The following is a 16,268-nucleotide window of genomic DNA, read 5'->3' as shown; positions in this document are numbered from 1 at the left end:
CGGCTCATTGCAAGCTCCACCTCCTGGGTTCATGCCATTCTCCTGCCTCAGCCTTCCGAGTAGCTGGGACTACAGGCACCCACCACGACCCCCGGCTAATTTTTTGTATTTTTAGTAGTGCCGGGGTTTCACCATGTTAACCAGGATGGTCTTGATCTCCTGATCTCATGATCCACCCGCCTCGGCCTCCCAAAGTGCTAGGATTACAGGCGTGAGCCACCGTTCCTGGCCTTCCTTCTTATATGTATCAAAACTCATACTGAAAAATGAGTTCTGGGTTACAAAAGAGGGTTTATTTTTTGCACCTGCCTTTGAATTAGTCCTGAAGCTTAACCTTTAACTTCCAAGGAACTATTTTTTTTATTTTTATTTTTAGATAGAGTCTCACTCTGTCACCCAGGCTGGAGTGCAATGATGCAATCTCGGCTCACTGCAACCTCCGTCTCCTGGGTTCAAGTGATTCTCCTGCCTCAGCCTCCTGAGTAGCTGGGATTACAGGCATGTGCCACCATGCCTTGCTAACTTTTGTATTTTTAGTAGAGACAGGGTTTCTCCATGCTGGTCAGGCTGGTCACGAACTCCTGACCTCACGTGATCTACCTGCCTCAGCCTCCCAAAGTGCTGGGATTACAGGCGTGAGCCACCGTGCCCGGCCCCATCCCTGGTTATTCTTATTCAGTACAATTTGCAACCTACTAGGAAGAAAGGATTTTGAAAACAAAACTCTTTTTTAAAACTTTTATTTTAGGTTTGGGGGTACGTGTGAAGATTTGTTACATAGGTAAACACATGTCATCGTGGTTTGTTGTATATATTATTTCATCACCCAGGTATTAAGCCCAGTACCCAATAGTTGTCTTTTCTGCTTTTCTCCCTCCTCCCACCCTCAAGCAGACCCCAGTGTCTGTTGTTTCTTTCTTTGTGTTCATAAGTTCTCATCATTTAGCTCCCACTTATAAGTGAGAACGTGCGGTATTTGGTGTTCTATTGCTGCATTAGTTTGCTAAGGATTATAGACTCCAGCTTCATCTATATTCCCTCAAAAGATACGATCTCATTCTTTTTTATGGCTGCATAATATTTCATGGTGTATATGTACCATATTTTCTTTATCCAATCTGTCACTGATGGGCATTTAAGTTGGTTCCATGTCTTCACTGTTGGGAGCAAGCCCCCCAAAATCTGGCCATAAACTGGCCCCAAGACTGGCCATAAACAAAATCTCTGCAGCACTGTAACATGTTCATAATGGCCCTAACACCCAAGCTGGAAGTTTGTGGGTTTACAGGAATGAGGGCAAGGAACACCTGGCCCGCTCAGGGTGGAAAACCACTTAAAGGCATTCTTAAGCCACAAACAATAGCATGAGCGATCTGTGTCTTAAGGACATGTTCCTGCTGCAGTTAACTAGCCCAACCTATTCCTTTAATTCAGCCCATCCCTTTGTTTCTTATAATGGATACTTTTAGTTAAATTAATATCTATAGAAACAATGATAATGACTGGTTTGCTGTTAATAAATATGTGGGTAAATCTCTGTTCGGGGATCTCAGCTCTGAAGGCTGCGAGACCACTGATTTCCCACTTCACACCTCTATATTTCTGTGTGTGTGTCTTTAATTCTTCTAGTGCCACTGGGTTAGGGCCTCCCCAACCGAGCTTGTCTTGGCACTTCATTATTGTAAATAGTGCTGCAATGAACACTCATGTGGATGTGTCTTTTTTTTTTTTTTGGAGACAGAGTCTAGCTCTGTCACCCAGGCTGGAGTACAGTGATGCAATCTTGGCTCACTACAACCTCTGCCTCCTGGGTTTAAATGACTCTCCTGCCTGGGCCTCCCGAGTAGCTGGGATTACAGGTGTGAGCCACTGTGCCCAGCTAATTTTTGTATTTTTAGTAGAGACCAGGGTTTCACCATGTTGGCCAGGCTGGTCTTGAACTCCTGACCTCAGGTGATCTGCCTGCCTCGGCCTCCCAAAGTGCTGGGATTACAGGCATCAGCCACCATGTCTTTACGGCAGAATGCTTTATATTCCTCTGGGTATATAGTCAGTAATGGGATTGCTGGGTTGAATGGTAGTTCTGCTTTTAGCTCTTTGAGGAATCGCCATACTGCTTCCCACAATGATTGAACTAATTTACACTCCCAGCAACAATGTGCAAATGTTCCCTTTTTTCTGCAACCTTGCCGGCATCTGTCATTTTTTGACTTTTTAATAATAGCCTTTCTGACTGGTATGAGATGGTATCTCACTGTGGTTTTGATTTGCATTTCCCTAATGACCAGTGATGTTGAGTTTTTTCATATGTCTGTTGGCCGCATGTATGTCTTCTTTTGAGAAGTGTCTGTTCCTGTCCTTTGCTCACTTTTTCATGGGGTTGTTTGTTTTTCTCTTATAAATTTGTTTAAGTTCCGTATAGATGCTAGCTATTCGACCTTTGTCAGATGCATAGTTTGCAAATAAAACAAAACTCTTAACATCTTCACTTGCCAGACATTTATGCTTGGGTTGGTGTTTGAGTCTTAGGAGTAATAGCATGTTTTGCCACAAGAAGGAGCCTATGAGTGGCTGGAAGAGAAAAATCAGATTTGCAGCCACTGAAGTCAGCAAACAGTTTCTTTGGATATATTGTAAATAGTAAGAGAAGCAGACATGACATTCATAAGTATTCCAAAACCAAGTAAAATTATTTTAAAGCTCTAATTTTTTGCAACTTTTCTTCCCATCTTAAGAGTTCATTTGCCCAGTCTAATGATTGTAGAATGCTTACTTCTAGTCTTTTTTTTTTTTTTGAGATGGAGTTTCGCTCTTGCTGCCCAGGCTGGAGTGCAATGGTGCTATCTTGGCTCACTGCAACCTCCGCCTCCTGGGTTCAAGCCATTCTCCTGCCTCAGCCTCCCGAGCAGCTGCAATTTCAGGGATGCACCACCAAGCCCAGCTAATTTTGTATTTTTAGTAGAGGTGGGGTTTCTCCATGTTGGTCAGGCTGGTCTCAAACTTCCGACCTCAGGTGATCTGCCCACCTTGGCCTCCTAAAGTGCTGGGATTACAGGCGTGAGCCACTGCGCCTGGCCATCTTTTATCTTACTTTTAGCATCCTCATCCCAAATTCCTGGTGTCCCCATCTCTACCATCCATTTGTAATAATTCTCCATTGTTTTCCTCTCCTTGAATCCCACTTTCTGAGATCAGTGCAACCTGGGCTTAGGGCTTCAACCTCCTCCATCTGATTATTTAAAAGAGTAACTCCTAATAAGGATTTTACCCAATATAGTGAGCATTATGATTAATGACCCTGACTCTACAAAAAATAATTTAAAAAAATTAGTCGGGTGTGGTGGCGCATGCCTGTAGTCCCAGATACTCAGGGTGAGTTGGGAGGATTGCCTGAGTCCAGGAGTTTGAGATCACAGTGAGCTGTACTGCAACCTCACATTCCAGCCTGGGCAACAGAGTGAGACCCTGTTTCTAAAACAATTAAGGTAAAATAAAAGACATAACATGCACCTGGTACACAGTACTTAATAAATCCCGTCTACTGTAAATACCTAGTGCCCATCATCCCTGTAACTCATAACTTCTTCTTTCCCAGTTCCCCGTGCTTTAATCACTCCTACTTAGGAGACAGCCCAGGCTACTTTCTTATCTCTCTTCCTGGAGCCAGAGTCTCAGCATTTTGTTCTTTAATTCCACCCTTTACCCCTTATTGCATGCCTTGGTATCAACGCTTCACCTGGTCTGAGGAACTAGCATCTAGTCTTGCCCCGTGTCTGGCAGTCCATATGACCTGTATGTATCACTTAGTCTGAGTCAGTTTCCACGTGTGTCAGCTGGATTAGTAGCTCCTTAGGGTTCCGTGTAGCTCTCACAGTATGTGGCAAGGAAAACAACAATTTGTGAGTAGCTAGCATGGACTGCAAACTATGGACTCTATTTACCAAGCAAGTTCTAAATGCTGAACATTGTCTTTGGCAAAGGGGTTTCAGGGCAGATCAAGAGGCACATCTTCCCTGCCCTCAGGAAACTCATATAGGCTGGTTTTGCCACACTGAATTCTCAAAACTCATTGATGCAATGCAGCCTAGATAATTAAGTTACTTGCTCATTGTCAAGCAGGTAGTGACTAGCAGAGCCACCATTCTGATTCTTTCTTACTTTCTTTTTTTTTGAGATAGGGTCTCACTTTGTCACTCAGGCTGGAGTGCAGTGGTGCCGTCATAGCTCACTGCAGTCTCACTCCTGGTCTCAAGCGATCTTCCTGCCTCAGCCTCCTAAGCAGCAGGGACTACAGGTGCACACCACCATGCCCAGATAATTTTTAAATTTTTGTAGAGGTGGGAATCTTGCTCTGTTGCCCAGGCTGGTCTGGAACTCCTGGCCTCAAGCATTCTCCTGCCTTGGCTTCCCAAAGCACTGGAATTACAGGCATGAGCCACCATGTCCAGCCCTAAGTCTGGTACCTTCTAAGAGGGATCATCCTCAGATGAGTTGGGTGTGGAGGTGAGAGATCAGGGGTGCCTGGATAAGAAGTGACTCTGCTATCACTTCCTGTGTGAGCTGAGGCCTGGAGAGATGAGGGAATGATGGAGAAGGAGGAAGCAGATGTGTTGTGGGGTTGGGAAATGGGGAAATGTCTGTGCATTTCTACTTTTACCTTTGATTTCCCCTTCAGGGCTTTGATATTTTCTTCCTGCTAATCCTCCTTTTCACACCTGCTTGGGGCTGCCCCATGAGCTGTGAAAACAGCATGTTTCTACCTTCCAACCACAGTCCTCAGTGCACTGGCCCTCTCTCTCCTTGGCAGAGTCTACGATGTTTTTCAAGGTTACCATGAAGATTTCTTTCTTTTTTATTTAATTTTAATTTGATTTTTTTTTTGAGATGGAGTTTTGCTCTTGTTGCTCAGGCTGGAGTGCAATGGCATGATCTCAGCTCACTGCAACCTCTGCCTCCCGGGTTCAAGCGATTCTCCTGCTTCAGCCTCCCAAGTAGCTGGGATTACAGGCATGTGCCACCATGCCTGGCTAATTTTGTATTTTTAGTAGAGACAGGGTTTCTCCGTGTTGATCAGGCTGGTCTTGAACTCCTGACCTCAAGTAAGCCACCTGCCTTGGCCTCCCAAAGTGCTGGGATTACAGGCGTGAGCCACTGTGCCTGGCTTTATTTTATTTTTTAAGTTCCTGGGTACAAGTGTAGGATGTCCAGATTTGTTACATAGGTAAACATGTGCCATGGTGGTTTGCTGCACGTATCAACCCATCACCTAGGTGTTAAACCCTGCACGCATTAGCTCTTTTTCCTAATGCTCTCCCCTAACCTATGCCCTCCCATGACAGGCCCCAGTGTGTGTTGTTTCCCTCCCTGTGTCCATGTGTTCTCATTGTTCAGCTCCCAGTTATAAGTGAGAACAGGCAGTGTTTGGTTTTCCATTCCTGCGCTAGTTTGCTGGGGATAATCGTTTCCAGCTTCATCCATGTCCTTGCAAAGCACATGATCTCATTATTTTTTATGACTGCATAGCATTCCATGGTGTATACGTAGCATATTTTCTTTATTCAGCCTATCATCGATGGGCACTTGGGTTGATTCCATGTCTTTGCTATTGTGAATAGTGCTGCAATGAACGCATATGTGCATGTATCTTTATAATAGAAGTATTTATATTCCTTTGAGGTATACACCCAGTAGTGGAATTGCGGGGTCAAATGGAATTTCTGGTTCTAAATCTTTGAGGAATTGCCATACTGTCTTCCACAATGGTTGAATTAATTCACATTCCCACAAGATTTCTTTCCTGACTTTCTGAACTTGGATCTTCTCCTATCCTCCATCCCCACCACCTGGCTCCAGGATCCCAGAGACTCAGCCTTCCTGCATTCAAAACCATAGTGGAAGAAGGCCTGATTGCTGGGGTGGGCAGTGGCCTGAGACCTGGGGAGGACTCCACTGGGCCTAAACATTCTGGTGTAGAGAAAGTCACTAAGTAAGGACTTGTGAAAATGTAGAGGACTTTGTGGTGGGGGTCAACTGCAGAGTCCTACTGTGGGGCAGCAAGGAGTCAAGAAGGAGGACCTGGCAAATGGGGTCAAGAGCTGCCCACATGCGTTTCATGTCCAGCCTTTTTCTCCTGTCAGCTTTCTAGCATTGCATGCTCATACGGGCAGAAAGACTTACCTTTATATGCTAGAAAGTACATGGAGGAGGCCGGGCGTGGTGGCTCACTCCTGTAATCTCAGCACTTCAGGAGGCTGAGGTGGGTGGATCACCTGAGGTCAGGAGTTCGAGACGAGCCTGGCCAACATGGTGAAACCCCATCTCTACTAAAACACAAAAACTAGCTGGGTGTGGTGGTGTGCACCTGTAATCCCAGCTACTCGGGAGGCTGAGGCAGGAGAATCACTTGAACCTGGGAGGCACAGGTTGCAGTGAGCTGAGATGGCACCACTGCACTCCAGCCTGGGTGACAGAGCTAGAATTCATCTCCAAAACAAAACAAAACAAAACAAAACAAAAAAAAAGAAAGTACAGGAAGGATAATTTATTAGAAAATTCAGGCAGACTGGGCAACATAGTGAGACCACGGTGCTACAAAAGAATACAAAAAAAAAAAAAAGGCTGGGTGCAGTGGCTCACGCCTGTAATCCCAGCACTTTGGGAGGCTGAGGCAGGTGGATCACGAGGTCAGGAAATTGAGACCATCCTGGCTAACACGGTGAAACCCCGTCTCTACTAAAAATACAAAAAAAATTAGCTGGGCATGGTGGCAGGCCCCTGTAGTCCCAGCTACTCGGGAGGCTGAGGCAGGAGAATGGCGTCAACCTGGGAGCGGAGCTTGCAGTGAGCTGCGATCATGCCACTGGACTCCAGCCTGGGTGACAGAGCTAGACTCCGTCTGAAAAAAAAACAAACAAAAAACACACAAAAACCCAAAAAAAATTAGCCAAGCATGGTGGTGTGCACCTGTTGTCCCAGCTACTCAGGAGGCTGAGGTGGGAGGATCACTTGAGCCCGGAGGTTGATGTTGCAGTGACCTAAGATCGTGCTACTGCACTCCAGCCTGGACGACAAAGTGAGACCCTGTTTCACCAAGAAAAAGAAAAAGAATTAAAAAAAATCCAGGCATGAACAGGAAGGGATGAGCATGGAATAAAACCAGGATGCTGCCTCCATGCCATCAGTTCTTTGATTTCAACTTGTTGCTCAGTTGCATCATTGCCATACTGGTGAGAAAGAAATGTATTTGCTGACTGTTGGTCAATATTACAGATTAAAAACCTGTGCACTCTTAAGACCTCACCAGTTTATAGTTTTGTTTCTTCCAGATTTCTGTGTAAAGATGGGCCCAAGGCTGGCTTTGCTCCCTTTTCTCTAGGTCACACAGTATCCCAGGCCCTGTGCTGTTATATCTGACTCTGTAGAAGATGCTTTGTTTTCAGTTCTGTGCCTTTTCTTCTGCTGATTCCTTCTCAACCTTTGTTCCTTGTGTCGCTCACGCTCCCCCAAACCAGGTAGATGCACCCAGGTGTGGAAATGAGGGAGGGAGAAGAAAGATCCCTTCTGTCACTGATACAGAAGCTAGAAAAAAATTATTTAGGCAGATAGTGAGGGTAAGAGATTTCCCTTTACTAAAAAGCAGCCCCCAAATAATTTCTTTTCTAACAAAAAGCAGCCTGAAAAATCAAGCTGCAAGCATAGATAAGCAAGCTAAAAGCTTGCATAGGTAAATGCCAACAGCTGTGCCAATAGAAAAGGGACACCTGGAAGCCAGGTATATTCAACATAGAGGTGCCCTCTTCCCTTTCCTTTGTCGCCACGCATGCAGTAAAAAAGCAGGCAACGTGGCGCTGGCCAAGTAGAGACCCATCTGCATAATAAAAGGTTAAGGTGAGATGGCCAACTTGTTGGTGCGCTATGCAAATAGCACACCTGGTCCGACTAATCTCTCGGGCCCTATGTAAATCAGACACTGCCTTCTCAAGCTTGTCTATAAAACCCCCGTGCATTTCACCACAAAACCGGAAGACCCACTCGGGAGTCCCTCTCTCTTTGCAGGAGAGAGAGCTTTTCTCTTTTCTCTTTCTTTTGCCTATTAAACCTCCAATCTTAAATTCCTCCTTGTGCGTCTCCACCTTCTTGATTTCCTTGGCGCGAGGCAACGAATCTTGGGTATTACCCCAGACAAATGACGCCACTTCATCATCGTTCTTGGGGCACAGAGGTGCTGAGCTTCCACATTTCTCTCCACTCCCTACTCTTGGGTGAGCCCTTCACCCTGGGTACCCTGTTGCCCCAGGCCTTGGCACGTGTTGTCAACGTATGGCTGTGGGAGGAGGCTGGTCTTGTCTGGTGGGAAGGAAAGAGACAAAGAGGGCATTGTTGGTAGAAGAAGTGGAATGAGAGCTCCCTTTACCCTTGGGGGCTTCTTTTCTGGCATTAATCCTCAGAAAATAATTGTGAAAGAGAAGTTTGTCTTTGTGCTTTAGGGTGCTGTCAGAAGCTTAGAAATAATTAGGCAGAATCCCCATCCCCCCAATCCCCATCAACCAACTTTAGTCTCCTCCCCTGATACCCACACTGACCCGGGGTTAGGGACATTTATAAATGGAGCCATTGAGGACTCAGGAGAAACTCATGCAACTGAAAAATGTCCCCTATTTCCTGGGTCCTAGGCAGCTCCCCACTTTCCACCCCCACTTCAGACATTTAGACAAGGACTTTGGTCACTCTGGCTAGACCATCTGTGTAACCCAGAATGGTGGGGTCACAACTCTTGGTTTCCAAGGATATAATCACATGTTGTGAGCAAAAATGTGCTGAACACACCTGACTCTGTGGCTCCTTCTTGAGAAGTGATTTTGCAGAGCGGGGAAGGGTTGACTCTGGAAACGTTTCATTTGTCTATTGGCCATTTGGATTTCTTCTGTGAAGTGCCTTTTCACGACTATCATCTATATTCTCTTAAGTTTGTCCTTGTTATTGATTTGTAGTTCTTTATATATCCCTGATAACAAGCCTTGCTTTTTCATGTTCTTTATATATATTTTTAAAAGCAGCTTTAGTGAAGTGTAACATACAAAAATCTGCATATAAAGTGTAAAATGTGATGTTTTGGCATATATATATATATGTATGTATGCACTGAAACCATCACTATTAATTCCATTGTGATCAAATAACATATTTTGTATCACTTAAATCCTTTTACACGTATCCAGAGGCTTGTTTATGGTGTATTACAACTCAAGAGGCTTGTTTTATGGTGTAGAACATGATCTATCTTGGTAGATGTTCTGTGTGCTCTTGACAAGAATGTGTTGTTGCATAGAATGTTCTATTGTCAATTTTGTTGATTAGGTCAATTTTGACCTAATTTGGCTTATAGTATTGTTCAAGCCTTCTATTTGTTTACTGATTTTCTGTCTACTTGTCCTACCAATTTTTGAGAGATGGGTGTTGGCTCCTTTAACTATTTTGTGAATTTGTCTATTTCTCCATGTATTTCTATTAATTTTTGCTGTATGTATTTTGAAGCTCTGTTATTACATGTGTAAACATTTAAGATTTGATAAATGGACTCATTTGTAACAATCAAATATCTTCTTTATCTCTGGTAATTTTTTTGCTCTGAAATCTACTTTGATATTAATATAGTCACTGTAGATTACTTTTGATTGGTGTTAACATGGTATATTTTTCCATTATTTTACTTTTAACCTTGTACCTTTATAATTAAAGTGAGTTATCTTTGGGCAGCATATAGTTAGGTCTTGCTTTGTAAGTGAATATGTTAATCTCTGCCTATAAATTGGAATGGTTAGATCATTTATATTTAATGTGATGATTTGTATGGTTAGGTTTAAACCTCTCATGTTGCTATTTGTTTTCTATTTGTGCCATTTGCTTGATCTGCTCCCCCTTTCCTCTTTTTCTACCTTCTATTGGATTGAGCATATATATAATTCTATTTTTATCTCCATGTTTGCCTTATGAACTGTAACCCTTTTTGGGTTATTTTAGGGCTTATGGTTTATATCTTCATGTTATTAGTCTACTTCAATTGATATTATACCACTCTTCACACATTATAAGAACCTTACAGTATACTCCCATTTCTTCCCTCCTGGCTTTTATATAATTGTTAACATATATCTTACCTCAATATATGCTGTAAACCCCATAATACATTGTTATCTTTTCGTTTTAAGCAATCAATTATCTTTAAAATGATTTAAATAATAACAAAAATAATCTTTATATTTACCCTCATAGTTACCGCTTCTGGTGTTCTTTATTCTCTAACGTAGATCCAGGTTTCTATCTGGTTTCAAATTCTTCTAGCTCAAATGACTTCCTTTACCATTTATCATGGTGCATATATTTTTTTTCATTCACTCTGGAGATGAATTCCTCCAACGGTTATATATCTTAAAAAGTTTTAATTTTGCCTCAGCTTTTGAAAAAAAATATTTTTGAGATAGGGTCTCCCTCTGTCACCCAGGCTGGAGTGCAGTGGTGTGATCATAGCTCACTGCAACCTCCACCTCCCAGGCTCAAGCTGTCCTCTCACCTCAGCCTCCCAAGTAGCTGGACTACAGGCGTGTGCCACCACACCTGGATAATTTTTGTATTTTTTTGTTTGTAGAGACAGGGTTTCACCATGTTGCCCAGGCTGGTCTTGAATTCTCAAGTTCAAGCAATCTGCCCACCTCAGCCTCCCAAAGTGCTAGGATTACAGATGTAAGCCACCGTGCCTGGCCTGAAAAATATTTTTGCTGGGTATATAATTCTGCATTGTCAATTTATTCCTTTGATTACTTTAAACATGTTTTTCCACTGTCTTCTAGCTTGTATTGTTTCCAACAAGAAAGCTACTGTCATTCTTATCTACTGTTGGTGCCCTGTCTAGATGTCCTTTTCTGGGCTGGCATGCCCACTCACAAGCTGTTGTTAATGTTGGCTATTATTGGCTCATGAACTCTCTCCTTTTCTAAAGAGAAGGCTTCACCTGGGATAATATGATTTCTTCCTCTCCCCAATGGCATACCAGTGCCAATGACTGAATGATATTGGAGTACAAAAGATCAGCCCTTTTACCTCAAGTGGATAAAATCTGTGGTATGATTCATGCTTCAGGGCCCCCTGTGGATAAGATCAAGTTCAAACCTTACCTGAGATCACATCTTTGCACAGTTTCTTTTTACATTACCTTTTCTGCTTCCTCTATTTCCTTAGAGATTTTTACTGGTGAGTCTAACCTAAAAAATCACATGTATTCAAGTCTCTTTTAAGTTCTGCTTCTAGGGAATCAAACCTAAGACAGTGGGTACCAGGAGTGGTCCTAGGAAGCACAATATAAGAATGGGATTCTAGGGCTGGGTTACTTGTCAGTCCTCTGGCAATGGAGACAGCCATGTTGATGGCAGGCATAGTTTCTGACTTGCTTTAGCAGTGCAACTGTTAAGACTTACGTGGAATAACTTGGCTAGGACACAGGTGGAATTAGATTCACTGGCTGATGCAATGTGTCTGGCATTTAAGAGATATAAGACAAATTGCAAGTATAAGGACTATGGAGCCGGGCGTGGTGGCTCACGCCTGTAATCCTAGCACTTTGGAAGGCTGAGGCGGGCGGATCACCTGAGGTCAGGAGTTCAAGACCAGCCTGGCCAACATGGTGAAACCCCGTCTCTACTAAAAAGTCAAAAATTAGCCAGGCATGGTAGCAAGCACCTGGAATCCCAGCTACTCAGGAGGCTGGGGCAGGAGAATCACTTGGATCCGGGGGGTGGAGGTTGCAGTGAACTGAGATCGCGCCATTGCACTCCAGCCTGGGTGACAAGAGTGAGACTCTGTCTCAAAAATAAAATAAAATAAAATAAAATAAAATAAAATAACATAAACGACTATGGAATTAAGTGGCTATTACTGAGCTTCAGTGATGCCTTAAAAAGAAAAAAATGAAAGGCTCAGGACAATAAGTAATCAATTTAAAGCAAAATATAAGAGGTACAATGCCTCCTTGGCAGCATTTAAAGAGACCCTTATCTCTCGTTGCCTGAAGGCAGAGAAACCAGGCTGAATATTTAACCTTAAGAGTGGCATAACTACAGAGAAGTGCAAATTTTTCAGCCTAGGGAAGTTTCTAGTACCAAAACCAGGACCCCAATAAGAAAGAATAAGACCCTGAGACTTGGAATGGTGATATTAGGTAGATGCCCTTTGATGTCCTTGGATCATCAGGTTATTCTGGACCATTTGGACCTGCAGAAGTGGCTCACACTTCTTATTGGAAGATAGAGGCCCACTCTTGCTTGAAAACCTTGCAAAAGTCTTATACTAGACAAATTCATTGTAAGAAAATGCTGGCTCCCCTCAGGATGTGTTGCACCTCCCCCTTTGGCCACTAGACCCATAACAAAAATCAAATCTTAGCATGGCCCAACTGGGGAAGTACTTGACTTACTAAGGAGAGGGATGGATTAGATACTAAAGGAGCTTCAAGACTTGGACAACATGTGTCATCAGGAGCAAGGAAAATAAATCAGAGAGAAGATTCTGAAGATCCTGGATTAAAGGGAGGGGACTAAAAATAGAAAGCTGGATGTAGGAGTTTGTCAATATAGGGCATTCTTATGGGACACAGGATTTAACACCCTAGCAAGTTTATTCTTAGGAGGTTGATATGAAATGATACTGGGGTGGCTTTTGGAAAGCTGGAAAAAAACAAGAGCTTCTATTAATAAAGTTGAGATGTCAGAACTCATATGGAAAATTGTGAGTAAAGGGTTCACAGTTCTCAGAGAAATGGATGTGGGAGAATAGATCTATAACAAAAGATTGGAAAATCCACCACCAGACTCTATTCCTTGGGAAGTCCTGGATAATACTCATTTTCCTCAAAGAAATAATGAATGTGCTGGTGATGACGAGTTTAGTAGCTGTAAGAAGCTCAGTAGTGTTCATCCTCTGTAGACAGAAGCTGACAGCAGATGCTCTTATATACTGGATATACTGGTTCCCTAATAGCAATAGGAATGATAGGATTCTAAATCAGCAGAAGCTATTTGGCAGCACTTAATAATCAGAAGCAAATTAGTTATTATTATTATAATAATCAGGAAGGTTGAAATTATGGCCAAAGGGCCTTGACCTTCAGGGATCTGTGGAGATGGCTAATAGAAAATAGTGTTTCCATGGAGAAGATATACAGTTGCAAATGCATCACATTTGCTATCAACAAACTCCAAGTAGGATAAACTCAAAGACATCCATACTTAGGTACATGATGATCAAACTGTCAAAAGCCAAAGACTAGATAAAACAACAACAACAACAACAACAACAACTTAAGAGAGAATCTTGAAAGTGGCAAGAGAAAAGCAACTCATTAAGGACAAAGGAGCCTCAATAAGTTTAACAGCTGATATCTCCTCAAAACCATGGAGGCCAGAAGACAGTGGAATGATATACTCAAAATGCAGAAAGAAAAGGGCTGTCAGTCAAGGATTCTACATCCAGCAAAAGTATCCTTCAAAAATGAAGGAGGAATTGAGACAATTCTAGATAATAAAAACTGAGAGAATTTATTGTTAGCATAACTGCCCTACAGAAAATACTAAGAGAAGTCCTACAGACTGAAATGAAAGAATGCTAGTAAGAGTCCATATGAAGAAATAAAGAACAGTTGCAAAGGTAATGTCATAGGTAAACATAAAAGACATATACAAAACTGAAAGCTTTCCTCCTAGAAGAAAGAACAAGAGAAGGATGTGTGATCTTATCACGCCTTTTCAACAACACCTCTAGCTAGTACTGGTGGTTCTATTTAGGGCAATTGGGCAAGAAAAAAAGACATCTAGATTAGAAAGGAAGAAATAAAACTTTGTTTGAAAATGACATAATCTTGTGTAGAGAAAATCCTAAGGAACCCACAGTAGCTTACTATAATTAATAAATTAGTTCAGCCACATCACAGGATACAAGATGAGTATATTAAAATCAATTCTATTTCTATACACTAGCAATAAACAACACAAAAAGGAGATCAAGAAAACAATTCAATTTACAATAGCATAAAGAAGAACAAAATACTTAGAAATAAATGTAATCAAGGAAGTGCCAGGCTTCTACATGGAAAACTTCAAGACGTTGAAAGAAATTAAAGAAAACATAAATAATAGATATTCCATGCTTATGGATTAGAAGATTTAATGTTGTTAACATGGTGGTGCTCTCAAATTGATAAAAAATTCATTGCAATCCTTATAAAAATTCCAGTTTCCTTTTTTGAAGAAATAGACAAACAGATCCTAAAATTCGAACAGAATTACAAAAGACCCAAAGTAGATAAAAAATGTTGAAAAAGAAGAACAATATACATAAACATAAATTCAATCAGTGGAATAGAATTGAAAGCTGGGGAAGCAAATTCTTAAATTTACGGCCAATTTATTTTTGATAAGAGTGTCAAGACAATTCAGTTGGGAAAGAACAGTCATTTCAACACATTGTGCTGGGACAACTGGATATGCATATGCAAAAGAATGAGATTACCTCACAACATGCACAGAAATTAACTCAAGGCTGGGCATGGTGGCTCACACTTGTAATCCTAGCACTTTGGGAGGTCAAGGTGGGCAGATTGCTTGAGGCCAGGAGTTCTAGACAAGCCTGGGCAATGTGGAGAAACCCTGTCTCTACAAAAAACTACAAAACTTAGCTGGGCATGATGGTGCACACCTGTAGTCTCAGCTGTTTGGGGGCTGAGGTGGGAGGATCACTTGAGCCTGGGAAATTGAAGCTGCAGTGAGCAATGTTCATACCACTGCTCTACAGCTGGGTGACAAAGTGAGACACTGTCTCAAAAAAAAAAAAATTCCATCATTTATTAAGCACTGAATAATGTTAGTCAAACAGGATGTTAAACTGGAAATTTTGATTGGGATTTCGAGATGCAATGTTTGGGAAATACAACACATATCACATTCCAAAGTAATTTGCTGGTCTGAGATGCAGCATTTCAAAGGAAAAGCAAATAAATAAATAAATAAATAATGGTTAAGCTACTCTTAAAACCTACACACACATCAAAGTTGTATAAAATGGCAGAGTTGTTGGAAATTTCAGGGAGAGAGAATTAACTTTGGAGAGAAGATATCTTTGTTTTTTTTTTTTTAATTTATTTTCTTTTTTTAGGCTAGTTGAGTGAAGCAGTGGGAGTAGAGAAACAACAAAGACATTTGTAACTGGTTGTGATAAATTGGTTGAAAACACCACTGCACTTTGACCAGCCAAGAGAGAAGATCTTTTTGGAAAGAGGTGTGCTGTGAGTTCTTCTCCCCAAGAGCAAGGGCTAAGGGTGCTGCCTTTGGAATCTTAAGACCATCAGCAGATGAATGGAAGACGTTGGAATTGGCCTGCATGCCCAGGTTATAAAGTGTGATATGGCCAGGCGCAGTGGCTCAGCCTGTAATCCCAGCACTTTGGAATGCAGAGGCAGGTAGGTCAGTTGAGGCCAAGAGTTTGAGACCAGCCTGGCCAACATGGTGAAACCCCATCTCTACGAAGAATACAAGAATTAGCTGGGCATGGTGGCATGAGCCTATAGTCCCAGCTACTTGGGAGGCTGAGGCAGGAGAATCACTTGAACCTGGGAGGTGGAGGTTGCAGTGAGCTGAGATTGAGCCACTGCACTCCAGCTTGGGTGAAAGAGCGAGATTCCATCTCAAAAAAAAATAGTGTGATATGATCACTTTACACAAAACTAGTCTGTGACAAGTGGATAAAAATAGTATTTCATTGCTATTTTACTATTTCTTTGATTCCTACCTGGACTAAACATTTACAGGCTTTGAATGACCTTTTCTATGAATGGTCTTTTCATGTCTTTGCTAAGTTTATGTATCGGTGCACTTAGAATTATCTTATAATTTGTATAAGCTCTCAATATAATTTTAGTAAGATGCTTTTTTGATATGCTATTTTGTGCTATTTTTTTCCTTTGCTTTAGAGAGAGGTGCCAAGAAAATTTCTCTTTGGACCTTAGTTTCTCTTAGGATGTTCTGCAGGCTGCTCCATTCTGGGAATCATAGGAAGGTTGCAAGGCTTCCCAGAGGCACTTAGGATAGTCCCCTTTCAGTCAAGAAGCTTCACTGGCTGGAGAATGTTCTCAAGACCCCCTCCTTGAATCCATGGACAGCACCAGAGAATTAGGACATCTCAGCTGCTGCAGGGACCACAGTCCTGCAGAGCCAATTGCTGGCAGC

General features: G+C 42.1%; 1 non-coding gene across 1 annotated transcript; it reads right to left on the bottom strand.

Annotated features, from left to right (window-relative positions):
* Window positions 1-227: 227 nt before the first annotated feature.
* Window positions 228-353, bottom strand: LOC112134497 (small nucleolar RNA SNORA40). Its single transcript, XR_002915918.1, has one exon. It is a non-coding gene; the product is annotated as a small nucleolar RNA SNORA40 (small nucleolar RNA).
* Between the last annotated feature and the right edge of the window lie 15,915 nt (window positions 354-16,268).

Source organism: Pongo abelii, chromosome 6, assembly GCF_028885655.2.
Source record: "Pongo abelii isolate AG06213 chromosome 6, NHGRI_mPonAbe1-v2.0_pri, whole genome shotgun sequence".
NCBI lineage: Eukaryota > Metazoa > Chordata > Mammalia > Primates > Hominidae > Pongo > Pongo abelii.
This window is presented reverse-complemented; position numbering and strand designations above follow the sequence as displayed.